Here is a 14,313-nt window from a genome sequence, read left to right as displayed (position 1 = left end):
GTTTAATGACTATTTTTATACCTTGCGAAATATCATTAGAATATTTACCACATTATTTATTAAGCAATTTTTCTTTTAAGATTTAGTTGTAAGAGTTATTTGTACATTTTAGATACCCATTCTTTGTAAGAAATACATATTTTGGATATTTTCCCCCTCCTGAGAAGGGCCGTTTTGTTTTTTAATGTTGCCTTTCGTAGACCAAAGTATATAATCATAATGAAACTCAAGTTTTACTGAGCTTTTAATGTTTCCTGCTTTTTGTGTCCTAAGAAAACATTACTTAATCCAATGTTGAAAAAGACTCTCTTATATTGCTATGGTCTTAAAGGGTCCCCCAAAATTTATGTTAAAACTTAATTACCGGGGCGGGCCAAGATGGCGGACTAGAGGGTGGCTGTATTTCACGTTGCTCCAGGACGCAAGATTCAAAAGAGGAGATAGTGAGAGACTTGGGACCAACTCAAAGCCGCTGGGTGAGTCTCTCCTGTTGGGGAGGCGTCCCGGATGGGGCGGTAGCCCCGGAAGGCAGGGAATTTGTGAAGTGGAGTTGCTCGGCGAGATGCCCCTCCCCCCGCTGGAGCGGTAAACACGAACAACTGGGATCATCGTAGAGGAGGCGGCTCAGCACAGCGCTGGGACTTGGAGCAACCACTGGGGCTTCGGGCGGCTGCCTGAGGAGGAGCTGCGTGGCGAGCTGTTTAGACCCAGAACGACCGCTTCTGAACACCGGGGGGTTGCCCGGAGGAAGAGGAGAAGCTCGGCGGGTCGCTTGGACTAGGAGTGACTGCATCAGAGCCACAGGCAGTTGCCAGAGGAGGAGCTGCGTGGTGAGCTGTTTGAACTCAGAGCGAGCGCTCCTGAACACCGGGGGACTGCCCGGAGGAAGAGGAGGAGCGCGGCGGGACGCTTGGTCTAGGAGTGACTGCATCAGAGCCACAGGCAGTTGCCAGAGGAGGAGCTGCGTGGTGAGCTGTTTGAACTCAGAGCGAGCGCTCCTGAACACCGGGGGACTGCCCGGAGGAAGAGGAGGAGCGCGGCGGGACGCTTGGTCTAGGAGTGACTGCATCAGAGCCACAGGCAGTTGCCAGAGGAGGAGCTGCGTGGTGAGCTGTTTGAACTCAGAACAACTGCTCCAGAACACCGGTGGCCTGCCTGGAGGAGGAGAGTGGTGGGACGCTTCGTCTAGGAGTGACTGCATCAGAGCCACAGGTGGTTTCCAGAGGAGGAGGCGAGTGGTGAGTTGATTGGACTAAAAGCGACTGCTCCTGAACACCGGTGGCCTGCCTGGAGGAGGAGCGTGGTGAGTCACTTGGTCTCGGAGCCACCGCTCCTGAACACCCGGGGGGCTACCCCAAGGAGGAGGAGGAGGAACAGGGCGGGTCACTTGGACTTGGAGTGACTGCCTAGGGCTACGGGTGGGTGGCAGGAGGAGGAGACCCAAAGTGAGTTGTTTGGACTCCTAGTGACTGCGTCGGAAACCGGGCGGCTGTCCGGAGGAGGAGGTGTGTGGCGGGTCTCTGGGTCTCAGAGCTATTGTACGGGGCTCCAGGTGGTGGCTCAGAGGAGGGGCTGCATAGCCAGGCGATTGGTGCAGAGCAGGGTCCCAGGAGCTAGGTGGCTTCTTGCTGGAAGAGCCCCACAGAGACACGCCTAGGGGCGGAGCGAAGTTTCCAGGGCTGCGGGCAGATTCTCTGGGAGAGGCAGCCTAAGGAGACTCGCCTGTGAAGGGTGAGGGTCCCAGGCCCAGGACGTAGGTCCGGGCCCCTGGGATCGTTGCAGAGGAAGACAGCCCAGCCCAGGTGGTAGTTGTATATTGAGGGGAACCTCTAGGAGGGAAACTGACCAGCGAGACGTCCCCACCGAGTGAGTCTTCCCGGCCGGGGGAGGTTTTCCCACAGGGACGGTAAAACCAGAGACACAGGCACAAACAGGCCTTGCCTCAGCCCGCAGTCTAGTTTCCCATTGGACGACCATTGGTCAACAAGTGGAGGCACCTCTGCCCACTAGCAGGGAATAAACACCACCTGAGGGTCACCAACCCTAGAGAGGCAGCTTCTTCGTGGAGCTCTCCATTATCAACTTCCTCCAAGACTTCAGGCTACTGAAGGATAAGAGGGGATATACTAGCATCTTCAGGGACATTATAAGTTGATAGAGGAAATCTGCAATATCTTAATGACCCACTGATTCCTGAACAATATGAGAAAACAAGGGAAGAAAATGCCCCAAACAAATCTAGATGTTACATCAATAAAATCCAACGGCAGCATGGCAGAAGAAATGACAGAAAGGGAGTTCAGAATGTACATAATTAAAATGATTAGGGAAGCAAACAATGAGATGAAAGAGCAAATGCAGGCATTGAACGATCGCACCAATGGACAGTTAACAGAGCAAATACAGGAAGCAAAAGATCATTTCAATAAAGAGTTAGAGATATTGAAAAAAAAACAAACAGAAATCCTTGAAATGAAGGAAACAATAAACCAAATTAAGAACTCCATAGAAAGCATAACCAATAGGATAGAACAGCTGGAGGACAGAACTTCAGATATTGAAGACAAAATATTTAACCTCGAAAACAAAGTTGAACAAACAGAGAAGATGGTGAGAAATCATGAACAGAATCTCCAAGAACTATGGGATATCATGAAAAGGCCAAATTTGAGAATTATTGGGATTGAGGAAGGCTTAGAGAAACAAACCAAAGGAATGAACAATCTATTTGAAGAAATAATATCAGAAAATTTCCCAAATCTGAAGAATGAAATGGAAAATCAAGTCCAAGAGGCTTATAGGACTCCAAATACACAAAATTACAACAGACCCACACCAAGGCACATTATAATGAAAATACCTAACATACAAAATACAGACAGAATTTTAAAGGCTGTGAGAGAAAAGAACCAAATTACATTCAGGGGGAAGCCAATGCGGATATCAGCAGATTTTTCAATCCAGACCCTAAAAGCTAGAAGGGCCTGGAACAACATTTTTCAAGCTCTGAAAGAAAATGGATGCCAACCAAGAATCTTATACCCAGTAAAACTTACCTTCAAATTTGACGATGAAATAAAATCATTCCATGATAAACAAAGCTAAAAGAATTTACAAAAAGAAAGCCAGCATTACAGAACATTCTCAGCAAAATATTTCATGAGGAAGAGATAAAACACAAAGAAGCAAATCAGCAAAGGGAGGAATTATCCTAAAGGAACTGTCAAATAAAGGAGGAACCAAGGTGTGTCAAACATTTTAAATATGAACCAAATGACTGGGAATACAAATCATATCTCAATAATAACCCTGAATGTTAATGGCCTGAATTCATCAATCAAAAGACATAGACTGGCAGATTGGATTAAAAAGAAAGATCCAACAATATGTTGCCTGCAAGAGACTCACCTCATAGAAAGAGATACCCAGAGACTAAAGGTGAAAGGATGGGGAAAAACATACCAGGCACATGGACTCAGCAAAAAAGCTGGAGTATCCATCCTCATTTCAGATAATGTGGACTTCAAGCCAATGTTAGTCAGAAGGGATAAAGAAGGACATTTCATACTGCTTAAGGGAAACATAAATCAGCAAGATATAATAATCATAAACATCTATGCCCCAAACAGTGGCTCATCCATGTATGTTAAACAAATCCTTCTCAATTTTAGAAACCAAATAGACCATAACACAATAATACTAGGTGATTTTAACACGCCTCTTTCACCACTGGACAGATCTTCCAAACAAAAATTGAACAAAGAAACTATAGATCTCAATAACACAATCAATAATTTAGACTTAACAGACATTTATAGAATATACCATCCAACCAAGAGCGAATACACTTTCTTCTCAGCAGCACATGGATCCTTCTCTAAAATAGACCATTTATTATGCCACAAAGCTAATGTCAGCAAATACAAGAAGATAGAGACACTACCTTGTATTCTATCAGATCATAATGGATTGAAGTTACAAATTAATGAAAGAGTAAAAATCAAAAACTACTCCAACACCTGGAGATTAAACAATATGCTACTATATGATGAATGGATAACAGAAGATATTAGGAAGGAAATTTAAAAATTCTTAGAGGTAAATGAGAACAAAGAAACATCATATCAAAATCTCTGGGACACTATGAAAGCAGTACTTAGAGGAAGAATTATTTCATGGAGCGCATTTAATAAAAGAAGTAAAACTCAAAAAATAAATGACCTAACACTACAGCTCAAAGCCCTAGAAAAAGAAGAACAGACCAACACCAAAAGTAGTAGAAGGCAGGAAATAGTTAAACTGAGAGCTGAAATCAACGAAATTGAAACGAAAGAAACAATACAAAAAATTGACAAAATAAATAGTTGGTTCTTCAAAAAAATAAACAAAATTGATAAACCTTTAGCCACACTAACAAAGAGAAGACGAGAGAAAACCCAAATCACTAAAATTCAGAATGAACAAGGAAATATCACAACAGACACGACTGAAATACAAAACATAATTAGAAGCTATTTTGAAAGTCTATACTCCAACAAAATAGAAAATTTTGAAGACATCAACAGGTTTCTAGAGACATATGAATTGCCTAAACTGAACGAGGAGGACATACACAATTTAAATAGACCAATTTCAAGTAATGAAATAGAAGAAGTCATCAAAAGCCTTCCAACAAAGAAAAGTCCAGGACCAGATGGGTTCTCAGCCGAGTTCTACAAAACTTTTAAAGAAGAGCTCATTCCAATACTTCTCAAAGTATTCTAGAAAATAGAAGAGGAGGGAACTCTCCCAAACTCATTCTATGAAGCCAATATTACCCTGATTCCTAAACCAGACAGAGACACATCGAGGAAAGAAAATTTCAGACCAATACCCTTAATGAACATTGACGCAAAAATTCTCAACAAAATTTTAGCAAATCGCATACAAAACATATTAAAAAGATAGTGCACCATGATCAAGTGGGTTTCATCCCAGGGATGCAAGGTTGGTTCAACATCAGGAAATCAATAAATGTAATTCACCATATCAATAGACTTAAAGTCAAGAATCACATGATTATTTCGATAGATGCAGAAAAAGCATTTGTTAAAATACAGCACCCCTTCATGCTCAAAACACTAGAAAAAATAGGGATAGTGGGAACATTCCTTAACATTGTAAAGGCCATCTACGCTAAGCCCATGGCTAATATCATTCTAAATGGTGAAAAACTGAAAGCATTCCCTCTAAAAACTGGAACAAGGCAGGGATGCCCTCTTTCACCACTTCTATTCAATATCGTCCTTGAAACTCTAGCCAGAGCAATTAGACAGACCAAAGAAATTAAAGGGATACGAATAGGAAAAGAAGAACTCAAACTATCCCTATTTGCTGATGATATGATTGTATACTTAGAGGAACCAGGAAATTCCACCAGAAAACTTTTAGATCTCATAAGTGAATTCAGTAAAGTAGCGGGATATAAGATCAAGGCACATAAATCTAAGGCATTTTTATACATAAGCGATGAATCTTCAGAAAGAGAAATTAGGAAAACTACCCCATTCACAATAGCTTCGAAAAAAATAAAGTATTTGGGAATCAATCTCACAAAAGAGGTGAAAGACCTCTACAATGAGAACTACAGAACACTAAAGAAAGAAATTCAAGAAAACCTCAGAAGATGGAAAGATCTCCCATGTTCCTGGATAGGAAGAATTAATATTGTCAAAATGGCCATACTACCAAAAGTGCTATACAGATTCAATGCAATTCCAATTAAAATCCCAATGATGTACCTTACAGAAATAGAGCAAGCAATTATGAAATTCATCTGGAAGAATAAGAAACCCAGAATAGCTAAAGCAATCCTTGGCAGAAAGAGTGAAGCAGGGGGTATTGCAATACCAGATCTTCAACTCTACTACAAAGCAATAGTAACAAAAACGGCATGGTATTGGTACCAAAATAGAAAGGTGGATCAATGGTACAGAATAGAGGACACGGACACAAACCCAAATAAATGCAATTTTCTCATACTAGACAAAGGTTCCAAAACTATGCAATGGAGAAAAGATAGCCTCTTCAACAAATGGTGCTGGGAGAATTGGAAATCCATATGCAACAGAATGAAACTAAACCCATATCTCTCACCATGCACGAAACTAAACTCAAAATGGATTAAGGATCTCCGAATCAGACCAGAGACCTTGCATCTTATAGAAGAAAAAGTAGGTCCAGAGCTTCAACATGTCGGCTTAGGACCAGACTTCCTCAACAGGACTCCCATAGCACAAGAAATAAGAGCAAGAATTAATAACTGGGATAGATTCAAACTAAAACGCTTTCTCTCAGTAAAGGAAACTATCAGCAATGCGAAGAAAGAGCCTACAGAGTGGGAGAAAATCTTTGCCAATCATACTTCAGATAGAGCGCTAATCTCCAGAATCTATAAAGAACTCAAAAAACTCTACACCAAGAATGCAAGTAATTCAATCGACAAATGGGTAAGGAAATGAATAGACACTTCACACAAGAAGATATACAAGCAATCAACAAACATATGGAAAAATGTTCAACATCTCTAGTAATAAGAGAAATGCAAATCAAAACCACCCTAAGATTCCATCTCACCCCAATTAGAATGGCGATTATCAAGAATACAAGCAACAACAGGTGTTAGCGAGGATGTGGGGAGAAAGGTACACTCTTACATTGCTGGTGAGGCTGCAAATTAGTGCAGTCACTCTGGAAAGCAGTGTGGAGATTCCTTAGAAAACTTGGAATGGAACCACCATTTGACCCAGCTATCCCACTCCTTGGCCTATACCCAAAGGACTTAAAATCAGCATATTACAGAGATACAGCCACATCAATGTTCATAGCTGCTCAGTTCACAATAGCCAGATTGTGGAACCAACCTAGATGTCCTTCAATTGATGAATGGATAAAGAAACTGTGGTATATATATACAATGGAATATTACTCAGCCATAAAGAATGATAAAATTATGGCATTTGCAGGCAAATGGATGAAACTGGAGAACATCATGCTAAGTGAGATAAGCCAATCTCAAAAAACCAAAGGAAGAATGATATCGCTGATAAGTGGATGATGACACATAGTGGGGGGTGGGAAGGGTTAGTGTTGGGGTTGGAGTTGGGTTTAGGGAGGGGGGCAGGAATGGAGGAAGGAAGGACTGTATAGATGGAGGGGAGGGGTGGGAGGGGAGGGGGGGAAGGGAAAAAATGGCAGAATGAATCAAACAACATTACCCTATGTAAATTTATGATTACACAAATGGTATGCCTTTACGCCATGTACAGACAGAAAAACAACATGTATCCCATTTGTTTACAATAAAAAAAAAGAAATGCTAATTTTCTTTATGAATTTAATTATGAAAAAATTAAAAACTATTTTTAGATTCTTATTAATGTTTTACTTTATTCTCTTACATTATCTGTGACCATATTAAATTCTTACATTTGAAATACTGTTACTGTTTGAAATTTATCTTTGTATTTTCAGTTGAAATTTTGCCATATGTATTTGTTACATTTTGTTTTATTTTGCTTTTTCATTCCTTATAATAATGTGTGACATGATCCTCTCCTCTACTTCCCTACTAATACTATCAAATTTTCATAATCTAATGGGAATGATGATATCACTTTTGTTCTATTTTTGCCTTAAATGTGAAAGGAAGCAGGATTTTCTCTGCTCAGTTGCATTTGGTGTACTCTTTTTAAATTTTTTATATCTTTAATTATTTTATTTTGCTGATTGTATTCATCAATATCTAAATGTTGTTTGTCCATTTTGTTTATAAACATTTTGTATACTATATGTTTGAAATTAGCCAGGCATCTTTATTAAGAAGTTGATACAACTATTATGCAGTATTTATTACATGTTTCTGCTACTTAGGATTAAGACCATGGTGTCATTAATTAAGGGTAATTACAGTGGGGGAAAATGCCATGTTTAATGGCAGCATAATTCCTAAAACAGCTTAAACATCATTTACTTACTTATTTGCCTTATGATGGCTATAGAGAGTGTTAATTTTTATGAAGAATAATAAATACTTATCATAAGACAAAAAAAAAAACTTAATTACCAATGTGAAAATATTAGTAATTTTTGTTGCTTTTCTTCCTAAATTCAGGGAAAGGCATTTTTTATTTCCATTTCAAGCATGATGTTCATTATTTTGTGTAGAAAAACTTTATCCCTTTGAGGATATTCTCCTCCTTTACTAAAATATTTGGAATTTTATCTTGAATGGCTATAAAAATTTGTCAAATATATTTCATGCATAATTTGAAGTGATCATATGGCTTATTTTTTAAAATTTGGTGATAAGGTGAATTATATTTATTGATTTTCAAATATTCAACTAGTTTATTACCTGGGATAAGTCTTGTATGGACATCACATTACATTTTTTTCTCACATCTTGTTGGGCACAATGGCTCAAGCCTCTAATTCCAGCAGCTCAGGAGGCTGAGGCAGGAGGATAGTGAGTTCAAAGCCAGCCTCAGTAACCATGAGGTACTAAGTAACACAGTGAGACACTAAGCAACTCAGTGAGACTCTGTCTCTAAATAAGAATACAAAAAAAAAAAAAAAAAAACAAAACAGGGCTGGGGATGTGGCTTAGTGGTTGAGTGATCCTGAGTTTGATCCCCAGTACCGACTCAAAGTTTTTTTTCTCACATCTTTAATAGATTTATATATTAAAGTTACATGAACTTGCCTTTTCCTGTATTTTATTGAAGAGTTCAAGAAATTTTATTTTTCCTGAGAAGTTTGAACTTGCTAATGAAACTAAATTTGGAGTTATTTTTATGGCAAAGTTCTCAACAAATCTTAATAAATTTTATTCAGATCTTTTTTAAAAAAAATTTGTGTCAATTGTAGCAGGTTAGGTTTTACCAAGAACTTTCTTTTTTCATTTCAACTAATTACTAATTTTTTGACATGAACTTGCTCTTAATATTGCTATTATTCCTTTAATGACTGAAGGCTTATACTGATTTTTTTTTACTAGAGATGCTACCTTTTAAAAGATTTGTTTTTTGTTTGTTTTTTAAAGCAAGTTAGTAGTTATGAAAACAATTGCACGTGACCAAGAATAAGATAGTGGAAGGATTCCACTAAGGTGATTTTTATTTCCCACGACTCCCTTTTTCAGTTGATTATAACTAAAAACTCTTTGAAACATGTGAAAAATAACTGGTGCCTCTGAAAAATAAATAAAAATAGACAAAGTATAAAATGATGTTAAAGCTAGTAGAATTAATTTAATGTGGGTGAGGCTCCTGCTGTGTCATTATATAACATTTTGTCTCTAGTGAGTGCTAATCATGGAAAAGCCTGGAAATGTTGGTAAAACAAATAGCTAAAGATGTGCGATCTTTGAACACAGATTCTCAGGCCTCAAAGACAAAGTATGTAGTCTTGAAAATAAATTAGACAATAAGAAAAGATGTTAAGTTACCATGGTCAGAATATTCAAGAAATCTGGGATAACTTTAAGAGATCAAATCTAAGAATCATTGACAAAGAGAACAACACTGAAATACAAACTAAAGGAATGCACAATTTTTACAGTGAAATAATATTAGAAAAATTTTCAAAACTTACAAATGAAATGAAAATCCAAATATGAGAGGCATATAGAAGCCCAAATAGACAAGATCAAAAATGATCCTCTCCAAGAGGCATTATAATAAAATTGCCTAATGTATAAACTAAGGATAGAATACCAAAAGTTGCAAGAGAAAAATAGCAGGTCACATTAAGAGGTAAGTCAAATAACAGTTGTACTGATTTCTCAGTCCAAACCCTAAAACAAGGGGGACTTGGAATAATATATGCCACATGCTTAAAGACAATGGGTTCCAAATGAGATTGCCTTATCCAGGAAAAATATCCTTCAGCACTGAAAATAAAATTAAACACTTTCCATGATAGACAGAGACTAAAAGAATTCATAACCAGTAAGCCAATACTATAGAACATACCCAGTGAAATATTTCATGAAGAAGAAATGAAAACTAAATACTAGAACCACTGTACAGATGACTCTGACTAGAAGAATAGCCAATTAAAGAAGACTCATGCTTGAATTAAGCATTGGAAGTAAAATGGTAGGAAATAAAAATCATCTCCAAAATCACCATGAACACCAATGGTCTAAACTCTCCAATCAAAAGAAAAACATTGTCAGAATGGATAAAGCAGCAAGACCCAGCCGTAAGTTATCCACAAGAGATTCACCTTGCACACAAAGGTATCTATGAGCTGTAGGGGAAAGGATAGATAATATATACAATGCAAATGGAAACAGAAAGCAAGCAGGAGTAGCTATTCTTATATCTGACAAAGCAGACATCAAGTCAAAATTCATTAGAAGAGAAAAAGAGGTCTCTTCATACTGGTTAAGGGAATCATCCAAAAATAAGATATAATTATTTATTATTCTAATATTGGTCCACTTAATACATAAAACAAACCAAATGCAATATAAAGAATCAATAGACTCCAATATAATGATACTCAGTGATTTCAACCCAACTATCTCGAAAGTAGATATGTCAACCAGATATAAACTAAGTAAAGAGTCTTCAGAATGAATAAAATACTAAATCACATAAACCTAATAGACATCTATAGAATGTTTCAACCATCAACAACTGAATTCACATTCTTCTCAGTTGCACATAAAATATTCTCTAAAATAGATTATATTTTAGGACCCAAATCAAGTCTTCACAAATACAAAAAACAAAGATAATTTCTTGCATGCTATCAGAGCAAAATGGAATGAAATTAGAAATCAATAATAAGATTAAAAAACAAATTATTTTAACACCTGGAGATTAAATAATATACTTTTGAATGAGGAATAGAGCATACAAAATCATGGGAAAAATGAAAAAAAAATCTTAAAAACAGCTGAGAACAGATATACAACATATCAAACTTTTAGGGACAGTATGAAGGCAGTTCTAAGAGGAAAGTTAATAGTATTGAGTGCCTACATTAAAAAAAAAAATAGAAATATCCCAAATAAATAACCCAACATTACACCTCAAGTCCCTAGAAAAGGAAGAACAAATGGATTTCAAAATCAGTAAAAGACAGGAAATAATGACAATCAGAGTTGAAGACAATGAAATTGAGAATAAAAAAAATGAAGGATCAGCACAACAAAGATTTGGTAATTTGAAAAGATAGACAAGATTGATTCCCCCTTCAGCCAAATTAACCAAAAGAAAGAGAAGGAAGACTCAAATCCCCCAAATTAGCAATGATAAAGGAAACATCATCACAGAAACTTCTGAAATCCAGAGGACCATTAGAAACTACTTTGAAAATTTATACTCCAATAAGCAGAAAAACCTAGAAGATATTGACAGTGTTTTAGAAACATATGACCCACCAAAATTGAACCATAAAGATAAAGAAAACCTAAACAGACTGATATCAAGCAATGAGATTGAAGCAGCAATTAAAAACCTTCCAATAAAGAAAATCCCAAGACCAGATAGACTCTCAGTCATATTCTACCAAACTTTTAAAGAAATATTAATGCCAATCTTCCTCAAACTATTCCATGAAATTGAAAGGAAGGAAACATGCCCAAATATATTCTACAAAATATGTATCACTCTGATACCAAAAACAGACAAGACACATCAAAGAAAGAAAACTACAGACCAGCATCCCAGATGAAGATAGATGCAAAAATCCGTAATATTACCAAATCACATTCAAAAGCATATAGTGCACCATGATCAAGTGGGTTCCATCCCAGGGGCACAAGGTTGGGTCAACATATAAAAATCAATAAATGTAATTCATCACACAAATAGAATTAAGGGCAAAAATCATAGGATAATCTCAAAAGATGCAGAAAAGGCCTTTGATAAAATCAAGCATTAATTTCTTTTAAAAATACTGAAGATACTAGAGATAAAAGGAGCTTACTTCAATGCTATAAATATGTATGACAAACCCAAAGCCAACATCATACTGAATGAAGAAAAACTGAAAGCATTTCCTCTACAATCAGGAACAAGATAAGGGTGTCCACTCTTACCACTCTTATTCAATACAGTTCTAGAAACTCTACTAAGAGCTATCAGGCAAGAGAAGGAAATTAAAGAAACACAAAGGGAAAAGGAGAAGTCAAGTTATCTCTGTTGATGACATGATCCTATATCTAGAAGACCCAAAAAACTCCACCAGAAGATTTCTAGAGCTGATGAACTAATACAGAAAAGTAGCAGAATATAAGATCAATGTACAAAAAAATCAATAGCTTCCCTCTACTCCAATAATGAAACTACTGAAAAAGAAATAAGGAAAACTCTCTTATTCATGTTAACCTCAAAAAATAAGACAGAATACTTGGGACTAAATCTAACCAAGGAAGTGAAGCTCTGTACAATGAAAACTATAAAACACTGAAGAAAGAAATTTTTTAAAAAACCTTAAAAGATGGAAAACCTTCCCAAGTTCTTGAATAGGCAGAGTTAATAATGTCAAAATGGCCATTTTACCAAAAGCAATATACATATTTAATGCAATCTTCATCAAAAGACCAATGCCATTTTTCACAGTGCTAGGAAGAAAAAAAAAGTCCTTCAATTTATTTGGAAGAATAGTAGACCCAGAATAGCCAGAGTAATCCTGAGCAAGAAGAATGATGCAGGAAGCATTACAATACCTTATCTCAATTATACTACAGCGTTATAGTAACAAAAACAACATGACATTAGTAGTAAAATAGACATGAAAACCAATGGAATGGAATATAAGACACAGAGACAAACTCATATAACGGTCATCAGACACTTGACACAGGTGCCTAAAATATGTTAGAGGAGAGACAGCCTTTTAAACAAAGGGTGCTGGGAAAACTGGATATCCATGTGTAGAAGTCTGAAACTCGATTCCTATCTGGATTAGACCAGAACCTGCAACTGTGAGAAGAAAACACAGGTCAACACTCCATCATACGGAAGCAGGCACCAACCTCCTTAACAAGATCCTTAAAGCTCAAGAAATGAAGCCAAGAATGAATCAGTGGGACAATATCAAATTTAAAATATTCTGTATAGCGAAGCACGCAGTTAAGAGCATAAAGAGAGAGACTACAGGATGGGAGAAAAAATTTGCCAGCTATTTCTCTGAAGGAGATTAATATTCAGAATATGTTAAGTACCTAAACATCTTAATATCAACAAACAAATCACACAATTAATAAATGAATAAAAGAACTGAACAGACACTTCTCAAAAGAAGAAACACAAATGGCAACAAATATATGAAAAAAAAGTTCAACATCCCCAGAAATCAGAGAAATGCAAATCAAAATTACACTGAGATTTTTTATCTCACTCCAGTTGCATTATTGTATCACAGTAATACGAGTAATAATAAATGCTGGTAAGAATGTAGGGGAAAGGTATGTTAATACATTGTCGATGGGACTACAAATTTAGTATAAACACTTTGGAAAGCAGTATGAAAATGCACCAGAAGACTAGAAATGAAACCACCACTTGATCCAACTATACTGGTCTGCAGTATTCATCAAAAAAACTAACGTCAGCATACTATAGTGATATAGGAATATCAGTGTATCAGCATGAATCACAATAGACAAGTTAGAACCAGCTCAAGTTCCCATCAACAGATGAATGGATAAAAAAAAAAGTGGTATATATACAAATGCAGTTTTACCCAGCCATTAAGAAGAATAAAATCATGGCATTTGCCAACAAATGATGAAACTGGAGAACATCCTGCTAAGTGAAATAAGTCAGACTCAGGAAGTCAAGGGTCAAATGTTTTCTCTAATTATATGTGAAAGCTAGAACAAAAATAAGAAAAAAAGGAGAGAACACCATGAAAATGGAAGGAAGATCAGTTGAGTGCAGAAGGGGGATTGAGGGGGAGTGGGGAGGGACAGGAAAGGGGAGAAACAGGTGAAGGAGGTACTGTGGAACAAAATGGAACAGATTGTATTCCATGCATATGTGCTTCTGTCAAAATGAACCCCACTACTATATATAACTATGAGTCCCCAAAAATCATTTAAAGTGTAACTGAAGAGACAAACAATCTTTATGGATAAGATTTAATGTTGAATAGATGTAAGATTTGGGTTTTTTCTAAATTCCTCCAAGATGTAGTGCACTTCTAATAAGACAGCAACAGAGCTCTTTTGAAACTTAAAATGATGATTCTACTTTCTAGTACAATAAAATTATTGCAGTTTACAATATCATATTACAAGTTTTATGAAGAACT

Source organism: Sciurus carolinensis, chromosome 15, assembly GCF_902686445.1.
Source record: "Sciurus carolinensis chromosome 15, mSciCar1.2, whole genome shotgun sequence".
In the NCBI taxonomy this organism is placed as follows: Eukaryota; Metazoa; Chordata; class Mammalia; order Rodentia; family Sciuridae; genus Sciurus; species Sciurus carolinensis.
The sequence above is the reverse complement of the archived record's forward strand: the minus strand, read 5'-3'. Positions refer to the sequence as shown.